This window comes from Corapipo altera, unplaced genomic scaffold (assembly GCF_003945725.1).
Source record: "Corapipo altera isolate COAL_440 unplaced genomic scaffold, ASM394572v1 2b, whole genome shotgun sequence".
Taxonomy (NCBI): Eukaryota; Metazoa; Chordata; class Aves; order Passeriformes; family Pipridae; genus Corapipo; species Corapipo altera.
Genome location: NW_020884874.1, coordinates 6,626,104 through 6,639,690, shown reverse-complemented (window position 1 = coordinate 6,639,690; position 13,587 = coordinate 6,626,104).

Genomic DNA, 13,587 nt, shown 5'->3' with positions numbered 1-13,587 from the left:
GGAGACAGTGTCAAAGGCTTTGCTGAAGTCTAGATAGACCACATCCACAGCCTTCCCCTCATCCACCAGGTGGGTCACCTGATCATAAAAAGAGATCAGGTTGGTCAGACAGGACCTGCCCCTCCTAAACCCATGCTGGCTGGGTCTAATCCCTTGTCTATCCTGAAGGTGCTGTGTGATTGCACTCAGGATGATCTGCTCCATAACCCTGCCAGGCACCGAGGTCAGGCTGACAGGCCTGTAGTTGCCAGGGTCCTGCTTGCAGCCTTTTTTGTGGATTGGGGTGACATTCGCCAACCTCCAATCATCTGGGACCTTCCCAGAGAGCCAGGACTGTTGGAAGATGATGGAGAGTGGTTTGGCAAGCTCTTCTGCCAGTTCCCTCATCACCCTGGGATGGATCCCATCTGGTCCCATAGACTTGTGAGGATCCAGCTGGCTCAGTAAGTCGCTAACTACATCCTCCTGGAATACAGGAGGGCTATTCAGCTCTCTGTCTCTGTCTGTCCGCTCTAGAGGCCAGTTGTCCTGAGGGCCACCTGTCTTACTGCTAAAAACTGAGGCAAAGTACGTGTTAAGTACCTCAGCCTTCTCCTCATCTTTGTTAACTATATTTCTCTCCAAGTCCAACAGAGAATTGAGGTTTTCCTTGCCCCTCCTTTTGCTATTAATGTATTTATAAAAGGACTTTTGTTATCCCTAACTGAATTAGCCAAATTAACTTCAAATTCCACTTTTCTTTCCCTAATTTTTTTTCTGCATGACCTAGCTCTCTTCGTAAATTCTTCATAAGTAGCCAGCCCTTTCTTCCACAGTCTGTAAACTTTCTTTTTATCCCTGATTTCTTTCAGAACCTCCCTATTTAACCAAGCCGGCCGTCTTCCCCTCCGGCTGACCTTTCGGCACACTGGTATAGCCTGTTCCTGTGCGCTCAAAATTGCCTGCTTGAAGCATGCCCATCCCTCCTGGACCCCCTTGCCTTTAAGGGTTGTTTCCCAGGGTATGCCCTGAATTAGTTTTTTGAATAGGCCAAAGTCTGCCCTCCGGAAGTCCAGAGTAGAGGTTTTAAATACACAGCAAGGGCTTATCAGCATGTGTTTTTGATAAGTAGCTGCACATGTTGGGGTCGATGATGCTATTGCATAATTGCTTTTCCGGGAACCCTGGGATAGGTCTACATTATTGTTTTGATTCAGGCTAGGAGTGGTTTTTTTAGTTGTCAGTGTGTTTTTTCAGTTGGGGGTGTATTTTTTCTTTGTAAATTAATCTTGTCATCCCTACTTGTCATGCTTTTGCTTCAGAGAATACAAACTGAAATCTGTTTAGATAAAACTAAACAGGAAAACATGATCCAAAAATGTACTAAATGCTAATGGATGAACATCAAATTTGTGTCTGCAAGACTTAAATAATCTGAGGAAGTGATCTGAAGAGTTCATAAATTAATTCAGAAATAGCAACACCCCCAAACGCATATATTTTAAGTTTCAGCTCCACAGCAGAAACTGTCTCCTACTGATCCATTCATGTTTTCCTACACTAAGTGCTAATACATGTGTAGTCTGAGTTCACCAGCTGATCTGTCTAGGCTGCTTACTTAGTGCTGGGTTTTTTTCAGATTTTATTTATTTTAATCTAAAGCGTGCATAATCTCTCCAGAAGTGTGAGAGAGAAATCCATGGACCATCTGACTCAGTCTTGCCACAGTAATATTCCTTTGGGCTAAGCCTTTCTGATTCTGTTCATGCACATGTTTTATAAATGTTGGTTTAAATTCTTAGGTGGAGTCTGTGACTGCAACTTAAGGAGACTACTGATTTTAGTTAGTGGAAAGAGCAGACTCTTCCAGCGGGGCAGTCCAGTGAAAGCTGGTTAACTGCTCAGTCAGTGGAGAAATGCTGTTCCTCTGGCATGCTCCAGGAAGCTTTATATATTTAGATAGGTTAGATGTCTGAGGCTGTGTGGGGTTTTAGTGTTAAATACCAGTTGTCTTGGATCCCTCAGTTAGCAAAAGTACTTTGCTTTTCTGCGCAGCTGGGCCAGGCTTGGTTCCCTGGTTCTATTGCTTATTTTATTATGTGCCTCTGCAAGGTAGATTGATAGCAGGACAGTGTTTTGAGCAGTACAAGGTATTTGTTTTCTCTATGTAAAACTGGGATTTTTGTCTTTATCTTAGGGTTTTACTGTAAACACTGTTGTTTATTAACTGCTATGCAATCTCTGATTTTTAAATTTTTTTTTCCATTTCACATATTCTATTTACAGTAATATACAGCAGTTTGCGGGAAGCCAAAACCTTGCATACTCCTGCATAGTGTTCAAAACATGTCATACTGTAAGGCTGAGTGAAGGGAAAAAAGAATCATTTGAGGGTTTTTTTTCTCTTCTTTATTATGCTGTAGGTGACATAAATATTAACAGGCTGAATTTGGTCTCAAACAGTACATTTAAATGCTCGGAAGCTGGTTTTGAAATGTCATGGAGCATACAGTTTCATTGTTCTCAAGTTTCCTGTGACAGATCTCCCTCTTACAGCCTCACAAATGGTGACACAGATTACTCCTCCCTCCTCCATGCAAATGTTAGTCATGTCCTCTATGAAGTATCTTGTAGTATTTCTTGTAATGTTCGTACTACTTACCCCCATATTGGGTCAGAATGAAATCATTTTAAAATCCTCCCGTAATAAGAAAGCATGATGAAATTATGTAGAAAGTGGGAATAGAGATCTTAATACTGGACTCTTGGTATAACATCAGCCTTGTTATTACTTGTTTGAATAGTTTTTTTTTTTTCTGCTGAAGCTCTGAACAGTGCTGGTGGCTGCAGCTGACCATGTGAAATTGGCAGGATTTAATTACTGCATTAAAAGACTGTTTTTAGGACACCTGTGCCATATTAGCAACAGGGTGTGAAAAGCCTGTTGAGAAACTATAACTTAATATAGCTTATAGTTTAGAATGATTAATTAGTTTATATTTGTTCTCTCCCGCTGTGCCAGAACCAGTCAGGGTGAATGTTTTATCTCGGAAAGAACAGAACAGATGTCGTCAGATCATAGATCATCAGTGCTCATTAACTTTTATTATCTTTATGAAATGTTAGATAGCAAAGCCTAGTTTTTGATGCTTGAAAATGTGTTGTGCATCTAATGTTGCAAAACCATTAAAACCATGGACTGTAAAATGTAGCTTAATGACTTTTACTGTATGTTCCATAGCCACATAAAATTGAAAATGGAATGAGAGGGAGAAGGTGGTTGGCTTGGAGACTTCCACATGTATAGTAGAGAAAAATATTAGGATCGCCTCTGCTTTGGAAACATATTAACTCTTTATTTAGGAATATAAACTCAAATTTCTAATTTTAGTTTCTTTGGACTAAGGAAACCAATTTATTTTATTCAGTTTCAATGAGCTGATTCCCCTCTGCAAGTACAGCTCAAGTAGTGTCTCAGAAGCCTTCCTCTTCCAGACCTGAGCAGGAGCAGAAGCTCTCTTAATGACGTCCAACCTGGATGTATGGGGCGTAGACCAAGGAAGGGGGAGAATATTGCTTAGAGTGCTTTTCTAAATCTTTTGAAAAATAAATACCCCCCCTTATTTGTCACTCACAAAATGCAAACATGCAATACTCTGTAAGTATTCTTCCAAGTCTTAATGTGTAGGTGGTTTTCCAGTAACACCTCTGTGGTGTTGCACAGGAACCAGGCATAGAAATTGAACCAAGTGACTTGTTATTCTTTCTGTAATTGTGGGTTGACCTTTGGCTCTGAAAGAAAGTAGTCTTTGAAGTTCTGCTCCCTGGACACAAGAGCATCCAGTAACCATTCCAAAGAGCTAGTAAATAACTTTATTATAAAGCATTCTATTAAATACATATTTTAAGCAGTTATTAAAATACTAAAAGATACTGAAAAAATATTCTAGCATATCTCACTTTTTAATACAACTTTTGTCTTGATAATTTCAAAAAATCCAGTGAATTTACACTAGAAATTTTTTGGTTTTAGGCACCTTTATGAAGAAGGAAGACAGCTGTGAGAGTGAATCAAGGAATGCCTTGTCTTAATAGCTTGTTCCTGTTGTAACATCACCGCAGTCTCTAGAGTGGAGACAATATTTAAATGGTTTATAGTCTGTAAAAATAAGGGTGTTGTCTGAAGTTGCTATTTTGCTTCTATGTCTTACCTTCTGGGGGGTGGTTTTCATCTGGGGGAAGGAAAGACAAAAGAGGAGGAGTGCTTCCTGGCCTGGTGATGAGGGAAGCAGAGGAGGAAGGTTAGATCAAATATGGTAATGCTGGTAGTTTAAGAAAGCAGTCTTCTGTGAGGGTAATTCTTCCCCACCCCGGGATTAGGTTTCTCGCCATTCATTTGAATAAGTGAACAGCATGTGCAGTCCTTTCTTCTGGACCTTTCTGGAAATGGGTTGGGGGGCTTTGAGGGTCTTTTGATGATATTGATCCCTCTCTACTGGTCTTGGCCACTCCTTGACCCCTTGTGCTCCTCTCTGTTGTACAGTCTCCATGGACCAGAACAGGGAAGTTGGTCCACATCCTGTTCTAACTTGCCCGCTTGAATGGGCTTTGGTGTTTGAGGCATAGCAATGCATTAACTCCTTACTGCCCAGGCTTCTACACTCAGCACCATGAGCTTTTGGAAAGTGATGCAGCTGTTGAAGAGGGAAGAACAAGAAGGCATTTTCAGTTTTTCATATTTTGAAGGGTAGTTTCTTTTTCTCTATTGCTTCCATGCTGTATTTTATAAAATATATAACAATACTTAAATAAATACAGAACAACAATATTTATTAAATACATACATTACATAAATCCAAAACACTTTACTTATATATATTTATATAGATATATGATTTTTATCAGTACTACTACAGTAAAGTGCTACATACTAGAGTGTTTTAGGCCATGGAGATTTTGTTTCCCTTTATTAATGCTACTAACTGGATGGTTGGGTTTTTTATACATTAAAGACTTTCAATTTTAGCCCTGTAGTTGGGGAATTTGCATGTATGTTTGCGTCTTTCTTACCTTCATTCTGAAAGAGTGGGTAGGTTTTCACTTAGGCTGTTGAAATTATGGACAAATCAGTAGTTTGTATATGCAGCTGTTGTTACTGAGAATTTTTAGCACGTCCATAGAAGAGCATTTGTCCAGTTTAAGAAGTAAAATCAGTCAACTACTGAACTGATGCTAAGGACCAAAGCTTTAAATCAACTAGATTAAACCTCCTCGGGGATTCTTGAGTTGTAAAGATAAGTGCTTTCCAAGTCAGAACATCTGTTTTTATCCAGACTTACTATAGATAATCGTACAGCCAATAGACTAGAGACTGTGATATATGTTTTATAGACACACTTGTCAATTCAGCACCTTTTTTACACTCTAAGGACAATAACCGAATTAATGTACTTCTGTGGGACTAGATGTTGTTTAGAGGCAGCAGGAATCAAACTACATAAGGAAACCTAGTGTAAGGTTACTGGATTACTCTTAGGTTAGCTCTAAAGTTAACCTAAGGTTACTGCCTCTATACAGTTAGGTAGATTGAAACATTTCTAGTTGTGCGTATTAAGCAGTATTTCTAGTTTCAGTTTTAAAAATCTGCATGTAATTTGAACTAAGATATTAATAAGAACTGAATTAAGATAGAACACAGCTTTAGTTTTGGTTTAAATGTGGCATTATTGTATGTCTTTACATACATGGCATATAATTTAGTCGGAGCATGTTATTTGTAAAATGCTCACTTAGTATGTTTGACATGCTACAGATGGGCTCAAAACACCAATGAGAAGGGCTGCAGTGGTCTACTGAAATATTTCTTTAGTGTCATTTGTATGTCAATCAGTGTTAAAAAGTGATCAGAAACATTTTGACTACTGTATTGACTACAGTATATTGATAAATTTTCTCTTAAAACAGAACTCTCCCAGTTTCTAAACCAGATTTTTCCTGATCTTTTTCTCTGAATGTGATGTATAACCATTGGTAGGAACAGCAAATAATATCTCTAAATATGGGTCAGGTTTTTTTCATGGGAAATTGTTTTAAAAAAAGAAAAGCTAATATGATTAGAAACTGCTTAATGCTGAAAGCTGTAGAAATTGAGCAGAAGTGCAAACACTATGAAGGCACATGTCCCTGAGCTCACTGTTTGCAGCTGTATATACTTGGTGCATTAAGTGCTTGTGACATTCTGTGCCAAGAGTTCAACTATTCAGTTTCATACAGCGCCAAGTGATTCATCGGGATTATTAGGATTCTCATGGGATAGGTTCACTGTACTGATTGCCTCTGACAGATCAGTTTGCTTAGATTAAAAAGCAATTGTTGCTGTCTAGTCAAATTTATAACCTCTGGTAAAAGGAAACTGAACTCTAGTGTTGTCCAGTATATAAAAACACCTTGGTCTACAAATTACATGGATTGGAAAGAAAGCTGAATACTTGAGGAGTGATACTAGTTTACATGCACAGAGGCAAAGATTTTACAGGTATCTAATACACAGCTTGTCTGTGCTAGTAAGTTTATTCTGACGTATTTAGGTGAATCTATAAGCACTATTTTAAATTAATTCTTCTAACTGTTGTCTTTGTGGAAATAAAGTAATGCAGCTATTGATTGGTATTTGGATGCCTGTGGATGTTAACGGCAGTGTGGCTTTTAGGTGTATGTCAGCTAAAGGATGGGATTGTACTGTAGGGAATCTAAATTCCTTAATAGATTAGATGTGGTGAGGTGACCTGGAGACAACTACTGTTCTTTAGCCTTGATTTGTGGCACATATTAGTGATGCTCTTAGGTGTAAGATCATAAGCGAGAGAAAAGAGAAAATAAATGGTAGACACACACCTCTGAAAGTGAAGAGTATCTTCAGGGAAGAGCTGAGTCGTGTCCCGGGTATAAATGTGAAATAAGAGGGGTGTTTTAACAACAGATATGTCATTCAGCTCTGGAGAGTGGGAGAAGTGCCTGGGCCTCCTAGAGGTGTGATCCTTTTTGCTTCCTCACCTGGTCTGAAGGCTGCAGTTTTCTGCCACTGAGACTGGGAAGACTGGTTGCACTCAGCCAGGTGGGTTGCTGGAAGATGGTGAATTTTGTTTTTCATGTTTAGCGCTAGCTCAGAATGAGCCTTCTGGTGACTTGTCATCTTGATATATCTCTCCCCCTCCTGACCCCCCATACCTTAAGGTAGATTTCCTTGGCATGCTGAAGGAAGTTAAGCTTCTACTGAAAGGCCACCAATTCAGATTTTATGTGAGAAGGGGTTCCCTTCTGTGCAGGAAAGATTCTTCCCATTAAACACAGTGACATGCATTACTGCTGAAATGTGTCTAATTTAGGAAAACTCCATGAATATGAACTCCATGGTGAGGACACGTGGAGGTTAAATAGCCGTATCAGTGCTTTTGGTCCTTAGCTCCTTGACATAATTTTGAAATGCAACTTATTTATGTTTTGAAAATAGTCTATGTGTGTCTCTGCATGCATTTAAAAAAAAAAAAGGTTCAGAGTGTTAGTATTGCTTTCCTTGCTATAATCATTCTCCTGACTTGGAAGTACTTCATACACAAAATTGAAAATCCAGTTGGGTGAAACTTAGGTAGATGTTCCTTTCTTTGTTTAGGTTGGGGGTCATTGTGTAAGTGTTTTTATTTTAGCATATTTAGAATCTTCACCTCCAGTCTTGACTGGATTGTGGCAGTTTGAGAACTGTGCTAGAAAGACCAGGCAAACATACTTACAGTCTTTGCTATTCATTACAGTTTCTTTATGTGTATTTGGTGACAATTTCCCGTGTCTTCACTGGTAATGTTACCAGAGAAATGGACTGAAATAACGGAAATGTGTGAGTGAATAACTGTGATAAACTTCAATGTAAAGCTATGCTTTCTATAAGATGCAGTAATACTTTCATTAAAACTGTCCAAGAGTCTAGCTGTGTGTAAGTAAGAGCTCATAGCTATGTGCACTTTGTGTGGTGTGTATGTGTGTAAACGCCTGAAGGAATGCTTTTCCTTTACTGTCTTCTAGAGAAAAAACACCCTCACCTTTGTCCATGTCTTGCACTGTTGGACTGTATGTTTTGTTTCCACTTCTGCGTCTGCCTTATCTCCAGTACCAAGGTTCTTTGTTACTCAGTCTTGACTGGTTGATGTGAGTTCACCAGGGGCTTTTGCTCTGTCATGTATCTTTGTGCTTAACAGACAGCTAAGTTCAGTGGACAGGCAGATGACACAGAGACTGCCAAGGCTCACGTTTGATGTCGAAGTCTGCCACTGACCCCCTTTGTAACCTTAGTAAATCTCTTCATGTGTCTGTACATAGGCCCGCGCTATTATAGTTACACTGTAAACTTCTGAAGGAGGGAGACAGCCTTTGTGTATCTCTGTAATGCCTCACAGAGCAGATGAGTTTGGTAGGGATATGTCGAAGTGTCCAGATGTAGTGTCTGTATTTTTACCCAGGATTTAATTCTGATCCTTGGAGACAGTCCTGGAGTAGGGCATCAGGGATCTACTTGCTCTTCTGTCTTGCCCATCCTGTTGAGCCCTTCTGGCAGCTGGAGCAAACTGGAGCAGGTGGCTGTCATAAACATGTGGTTACGGAATCTCTCTATCTTGGAAATGCTCTTGAGTGCTCACTGGTTGCAAATTTTGAAAATGGTAACAGAAAGACTTGGGATCAACCAAACACTCTACAAGGCTTGTTCCTGCTTCAGTGTCTTGTCCTACCCTGTCACCTTGACTATATGCTTGGTAAAGTGTGGGCTAATAGATTCATTCCTGTCGTCTGTCTGGAAAGCAGTCATGTTGGATAACCAGTGATCTGTGGGGATGCTCCGTATGAGTGTGACTTTACTTGCTTTAACTTGCACTAGGATCATCATCTTCTCAAGAACCTTTGATGCCCTGTTGCTGGAGGCTTTTGCATCTGGAAATTGGTGGTTTGAATGGAGAGGTGCTTCTGATAAAGTTTAAAGCTGATTCTTTAACTATCAGATAAATAAGGAAGTAGTTGTTGCTTTCAAACTTTGGACAAAGTTGGAAAGTTGCTTTTAAGCAGTAGGGTTATCCTACAGCAAACTGTACTTTCTTCTTGAAGCAGAAGTGAATTTCATTTTCAGAAGCCTTGATGGTAAGCATCATGCTCCTCTTGCTTGAGGGTCTTTTTGTGTATCAATTCAACATCACCTGGCTACTTCTGTACCAAGACTAACCACCTAAAGTTCAACACATCCCAAGTCCATCTTGTGTTTATTCTGCCTCTTTTGTACAAGCTCTCACTAGTACAATTTATACTTAAAGCCTGCATTTTTTTTCTGTTATATAGACTCTGACTCTAAATCTAATGTGTTCCTTCAATATATATTTGGTATGAATATGATTTTTAGTTTAATAAAATAAAGCCCAATACCTGTATCTTAGCAGGTTTTGTCAAACTCCTCAACTATTTTTCTCCAGTAATGCATTGGTGTCATGCTTTAAAGCTCACTATTAGTGTGATTGGTGTAGTTACATGCCTCCCGCTTCTGTAAAAATTTTCATGGAGGAGAAAAGTGAGTCAGGTTTTGGTGCTTTCTACAAGTTGGAAAGCAATTTCTGGACAGTGTAAAGATAAGCAAGTGTTGTTTTTGCTGTTTTGTATCTTTGTAAGATGAACAGTTACATACATGAAAAGACTTTAAGTCTGTTCTTGGAGTAGGCAGCAGTTAAAGAAAAAAAAACCAAAATATTTTGGGGAACAAGGGTGGAGAGTTCCTTGATTTTCCAGAAATGTGCTGATCTCTTCATGCAGAGTGCTATCCTGCAGCTCTACAGAGATGCTGCATTTTTAAACATACCTGTTTTTTCTGTGACTCTGAAATATCAGATCTTTAAATTTCATACCATCCTCCCCTTCAGACAAATGAAACTTCACAGCATCAGGAAGGCTTCTGAGCAGGACAGAAGGCAGGATAAAAAGCAGTAAACTGGCAAAGAATCTGCAGGGTCTGAAGGTCTCTAGTTTTGAAGGTTGAAGTTGTAGGGTGATTTATGCCAAACATCAGCCTCTACCATCCCTAAAAAAGGAGTGCCAAGTATCTAAAATGTTTTCATTGATTTTGCTGTCTTAGGATAGCTATTTACTCTGATCCTGAACCATAAAGCTGTGCTCGTTCAGTATGTCTGAACCTGCTTAAGTAAGGGAACTTAATTATTATGACATTTTTATCTGGTTTCTGTCTTTGTAGGATACTAGACCTTAAAGCTGTCAAAGGCCAAACTAAATGTGGGCCATGCTGTTCATCAAACTCATGTAACTTGGTGGGTGAGGGGAGATCTCTATTCAGAAACCTTTGCTGATCTTCCAGAGGTGCTTGACTTTTAAGTTTTGGGAAAAAGCATAATTTTTATCAATGATTTGTTTAAGAAAATCATTGTTGGAATTGGAGGATTTATGGCATATTATGGCAATATGCCTCTAATAAACAGTATTTAATACAGAGATAATTAATCTGACTCTTCTTTCCTCTAACGAATTTCATGTTTGTATGTTAGTCTTTTTTTCATAGACAGCTGTCTATGGGAGGTGTGGGTTTGAATACTGAATAATGTGCTTTGTCATTTTCTCCCATTTTTGATTACTAACTTTACTTTTTATTGACAAACTACTATATTTATGTTTTGAGCAGTGACTTATCTAAATCTTTACTGAATTCAGGTAATACAAATGAGGACACTTATCTTCAAGAAGCCTTTTATTCTCTTTAGATTCTCTTTCTCCATGTATAAGAGCACTTTGAAATATGAGAGTTAACATCTGCCCTACATTACATATTTTCACAAGTAGTTTTGAGGAGTTCTTAAAATTCTGAATTTTAGAGAAGCATGTGTTTCTCCTTATGTTGTCCTAAGACCATATTTCCTCTTTATCACTGTATCTCACTTATGGTAGGAAGAGACTCTGATCAACAGTCTCCAGGGAAAACATCAGCGTTTTAAAAAGACATTTCTTGTCCTACTTATCAGAGAGTACCTAGGGCAAACTGTGGAAGAAGTTTCCACAGAAATGTGGTGGGTGCAGGCTGCTGAATGCACCAGCTATTTGCTTCAGAGCTGCGGCTGCAGACATTTCTCCAATGTGTCAGCAAAACAGTTTTACTTAAGAGGGGATAAAATTAATGTCTTGAGGGAGTAGCTTGAGGGGCAAACAAAGGGACTATAAAAACTGTTGAGGCCCCTTCAGATGCATTGACAGGAACAGGCTCCTTTTATTTCTAATCGTTTGCAGAAACTGCAGGAGAGCAGCTGTGATGCTAACCTGAGCCTTGCCAGCTCTGGGATGTGCTCTCCCTTTCTCTCTCAGTGGCTGTAGCCTTCCTTCTCTCTGTTTCTTTATCTTTACTCTCTCTCCTCCCCCTGCTCTCGTCTTTCCATTCTTCTATTGAACAAGAGTATGATCCTTCTGTTTGTCACAAAGAAAGCAGGTCAAAAAGAAAGAGCTTTGTTTTGTGGAAACACTTTAGTTATATTTTTTACTCTGCATCAAATCTTATTTAGTTCCTTCCACCAGAAGTAACCAGTAGTCTGAGAGATGTACTTCACCACAACCTTCTCAGCTGGCTCCTATGGCTTGTTTTGTGTATGTATGAGACCGCTCTCCCTGCATAAACATCACACACATGCCTGAACAATTAATGAAAGTCAGCTAAAATTAAACTTGAGGCAGCAGTCACTTACAATGCTTCTTGGTCCAATCTTGCTGTGGTCTTGGTTGTATTCAGTCATTACACCATGTTTCCCAGCTGTACTTAAAGGTAATACCACCCTTCCCACCCCACATCCTCTCCCAAAGAAAAGGCTTTGTGGTAAGGGTTCTGACTTGCATTTTGTAATAAAAATCTAATTACTACAGAGAGAGAGTAAATCCATAGCAAACACAGGGGTGGTGGGTTTTTTTAAACATAAATTGCATCTGAGTGAAATCAAACCCGTCTTACTCACCTGAAACCTGATAAATCAAGGATTCCTTCCTGTTGTACTACCTGGATTTGGGTTTGGCTACAAAGCTGATATGGATTGAGTGGTGGTACCCAGACCATGTGGTTTGAACACTGCCTAATGTGAATCCTGAGACACTGATGTGTAACAGTTTTCTGCATTTAGTCCTGTGTGACCATGCAGGTAGTATTTCTGATCTAAGCCCTGACCAGTGCTGTTGCACTCAGTGTGATGGTAATGGTCAGCAGTAGGTAAGATTCAAATAAGACTGTGGGACAAGTCTATCTAAACATTACTGAGATTGTGAGATTCTTCTTGGAAAGCAAAGGCCATAAAATTTATCCGTGCTATAGTTATATTGTGCTGCCTCCTACCACTACCCACCCTGCAGCACTATTGCTGGCCATAAAATTGTTATTTTGTCACCTGTTGTTATTAATTTTAACTTTACCGTAGTAAATTTAATGCAGAGACATTTACTTACTGTTAGGGGCACTAACTTTGCAGACTTACGTAAAGAGTATATGTTTCTGTTAAAAATAATGGAGCCTGCAGGTTAGGACATCTTGTAGAGTAAGTGTATATACTAAGAATCAATAAGCATTTTACTAGTGCCTGGAGATGGTTTGACTTTAAAGGATTTTTTTTTTTTTTAATCCAATTGCTATAAAAAGATAAAAAAAGTTAACCATCTGTTGCTTAATTTTCATTTCAAATCCTGTGTTTAATTTCTTCTTTGTAGGTAGCCAATTTGTTATTTTGCTCTAATGTTAGGGCTTGGAAGAAAGTGGCTTAAAATTATAGCTTTTATTTATTCAAATGTATTGTCAGCATCATAGGTTTTGCACTTCCTATTAGAAGTTTGGAAAATATTTCTTGCTACACTGAAAGAGAACAAGATTCAATTTAGAAATATAATTTCCTACCACTAAGACACTTGATAACTTGGGAGAGATTAATAGAGCCTTATGACAGAGACTTGATTTAAAGCAGGAGATTAACGCTGCTTTATTGGCCCGTACCACGACTGAATTAGCTCAAGAAATCTGTTTGAAGTTGCTGAGTTGTCTGTTAGAAAAAGGTCTCTTGATATTTATTTGATTACTGCTGAATACTTGCTATAGGCTTGTCTATCTGACAACACAGGAACAAACTTCATACTAGCCGTGCTTGTTTTACAGTAGTGTATTTCATATTCCTTGTTATCCCACAGGAAGCTAGAATGCTTTGGAGGTCAGCTATTGGCTCAGGGGGATTATTCCTAATAATTATGCTAAAATTAACAAACAGAATTACAGTGATGTTCTGATTTCATTGATATTGAGGATGAAAAAAAAGGCTTAGGTGGTGTTTTTAATTGGAAAGGTTCTGTCCCAACGCTTGTTATAAATCATATTTTTATTTGCAAAAGGAGCCTCATTTCCTGTCCTAAATACAGAAGTGTTTATCTTTGATGCACATTAAAACTGTTCAGAAGCTGGACCCGACAGGTTGATAGATATACAGATATACACAACTAACAGAGGAAACTGGGAACTAATGTGCTGGGGCCACAGACGACTGCTGGTCCAGGTTAGCATTC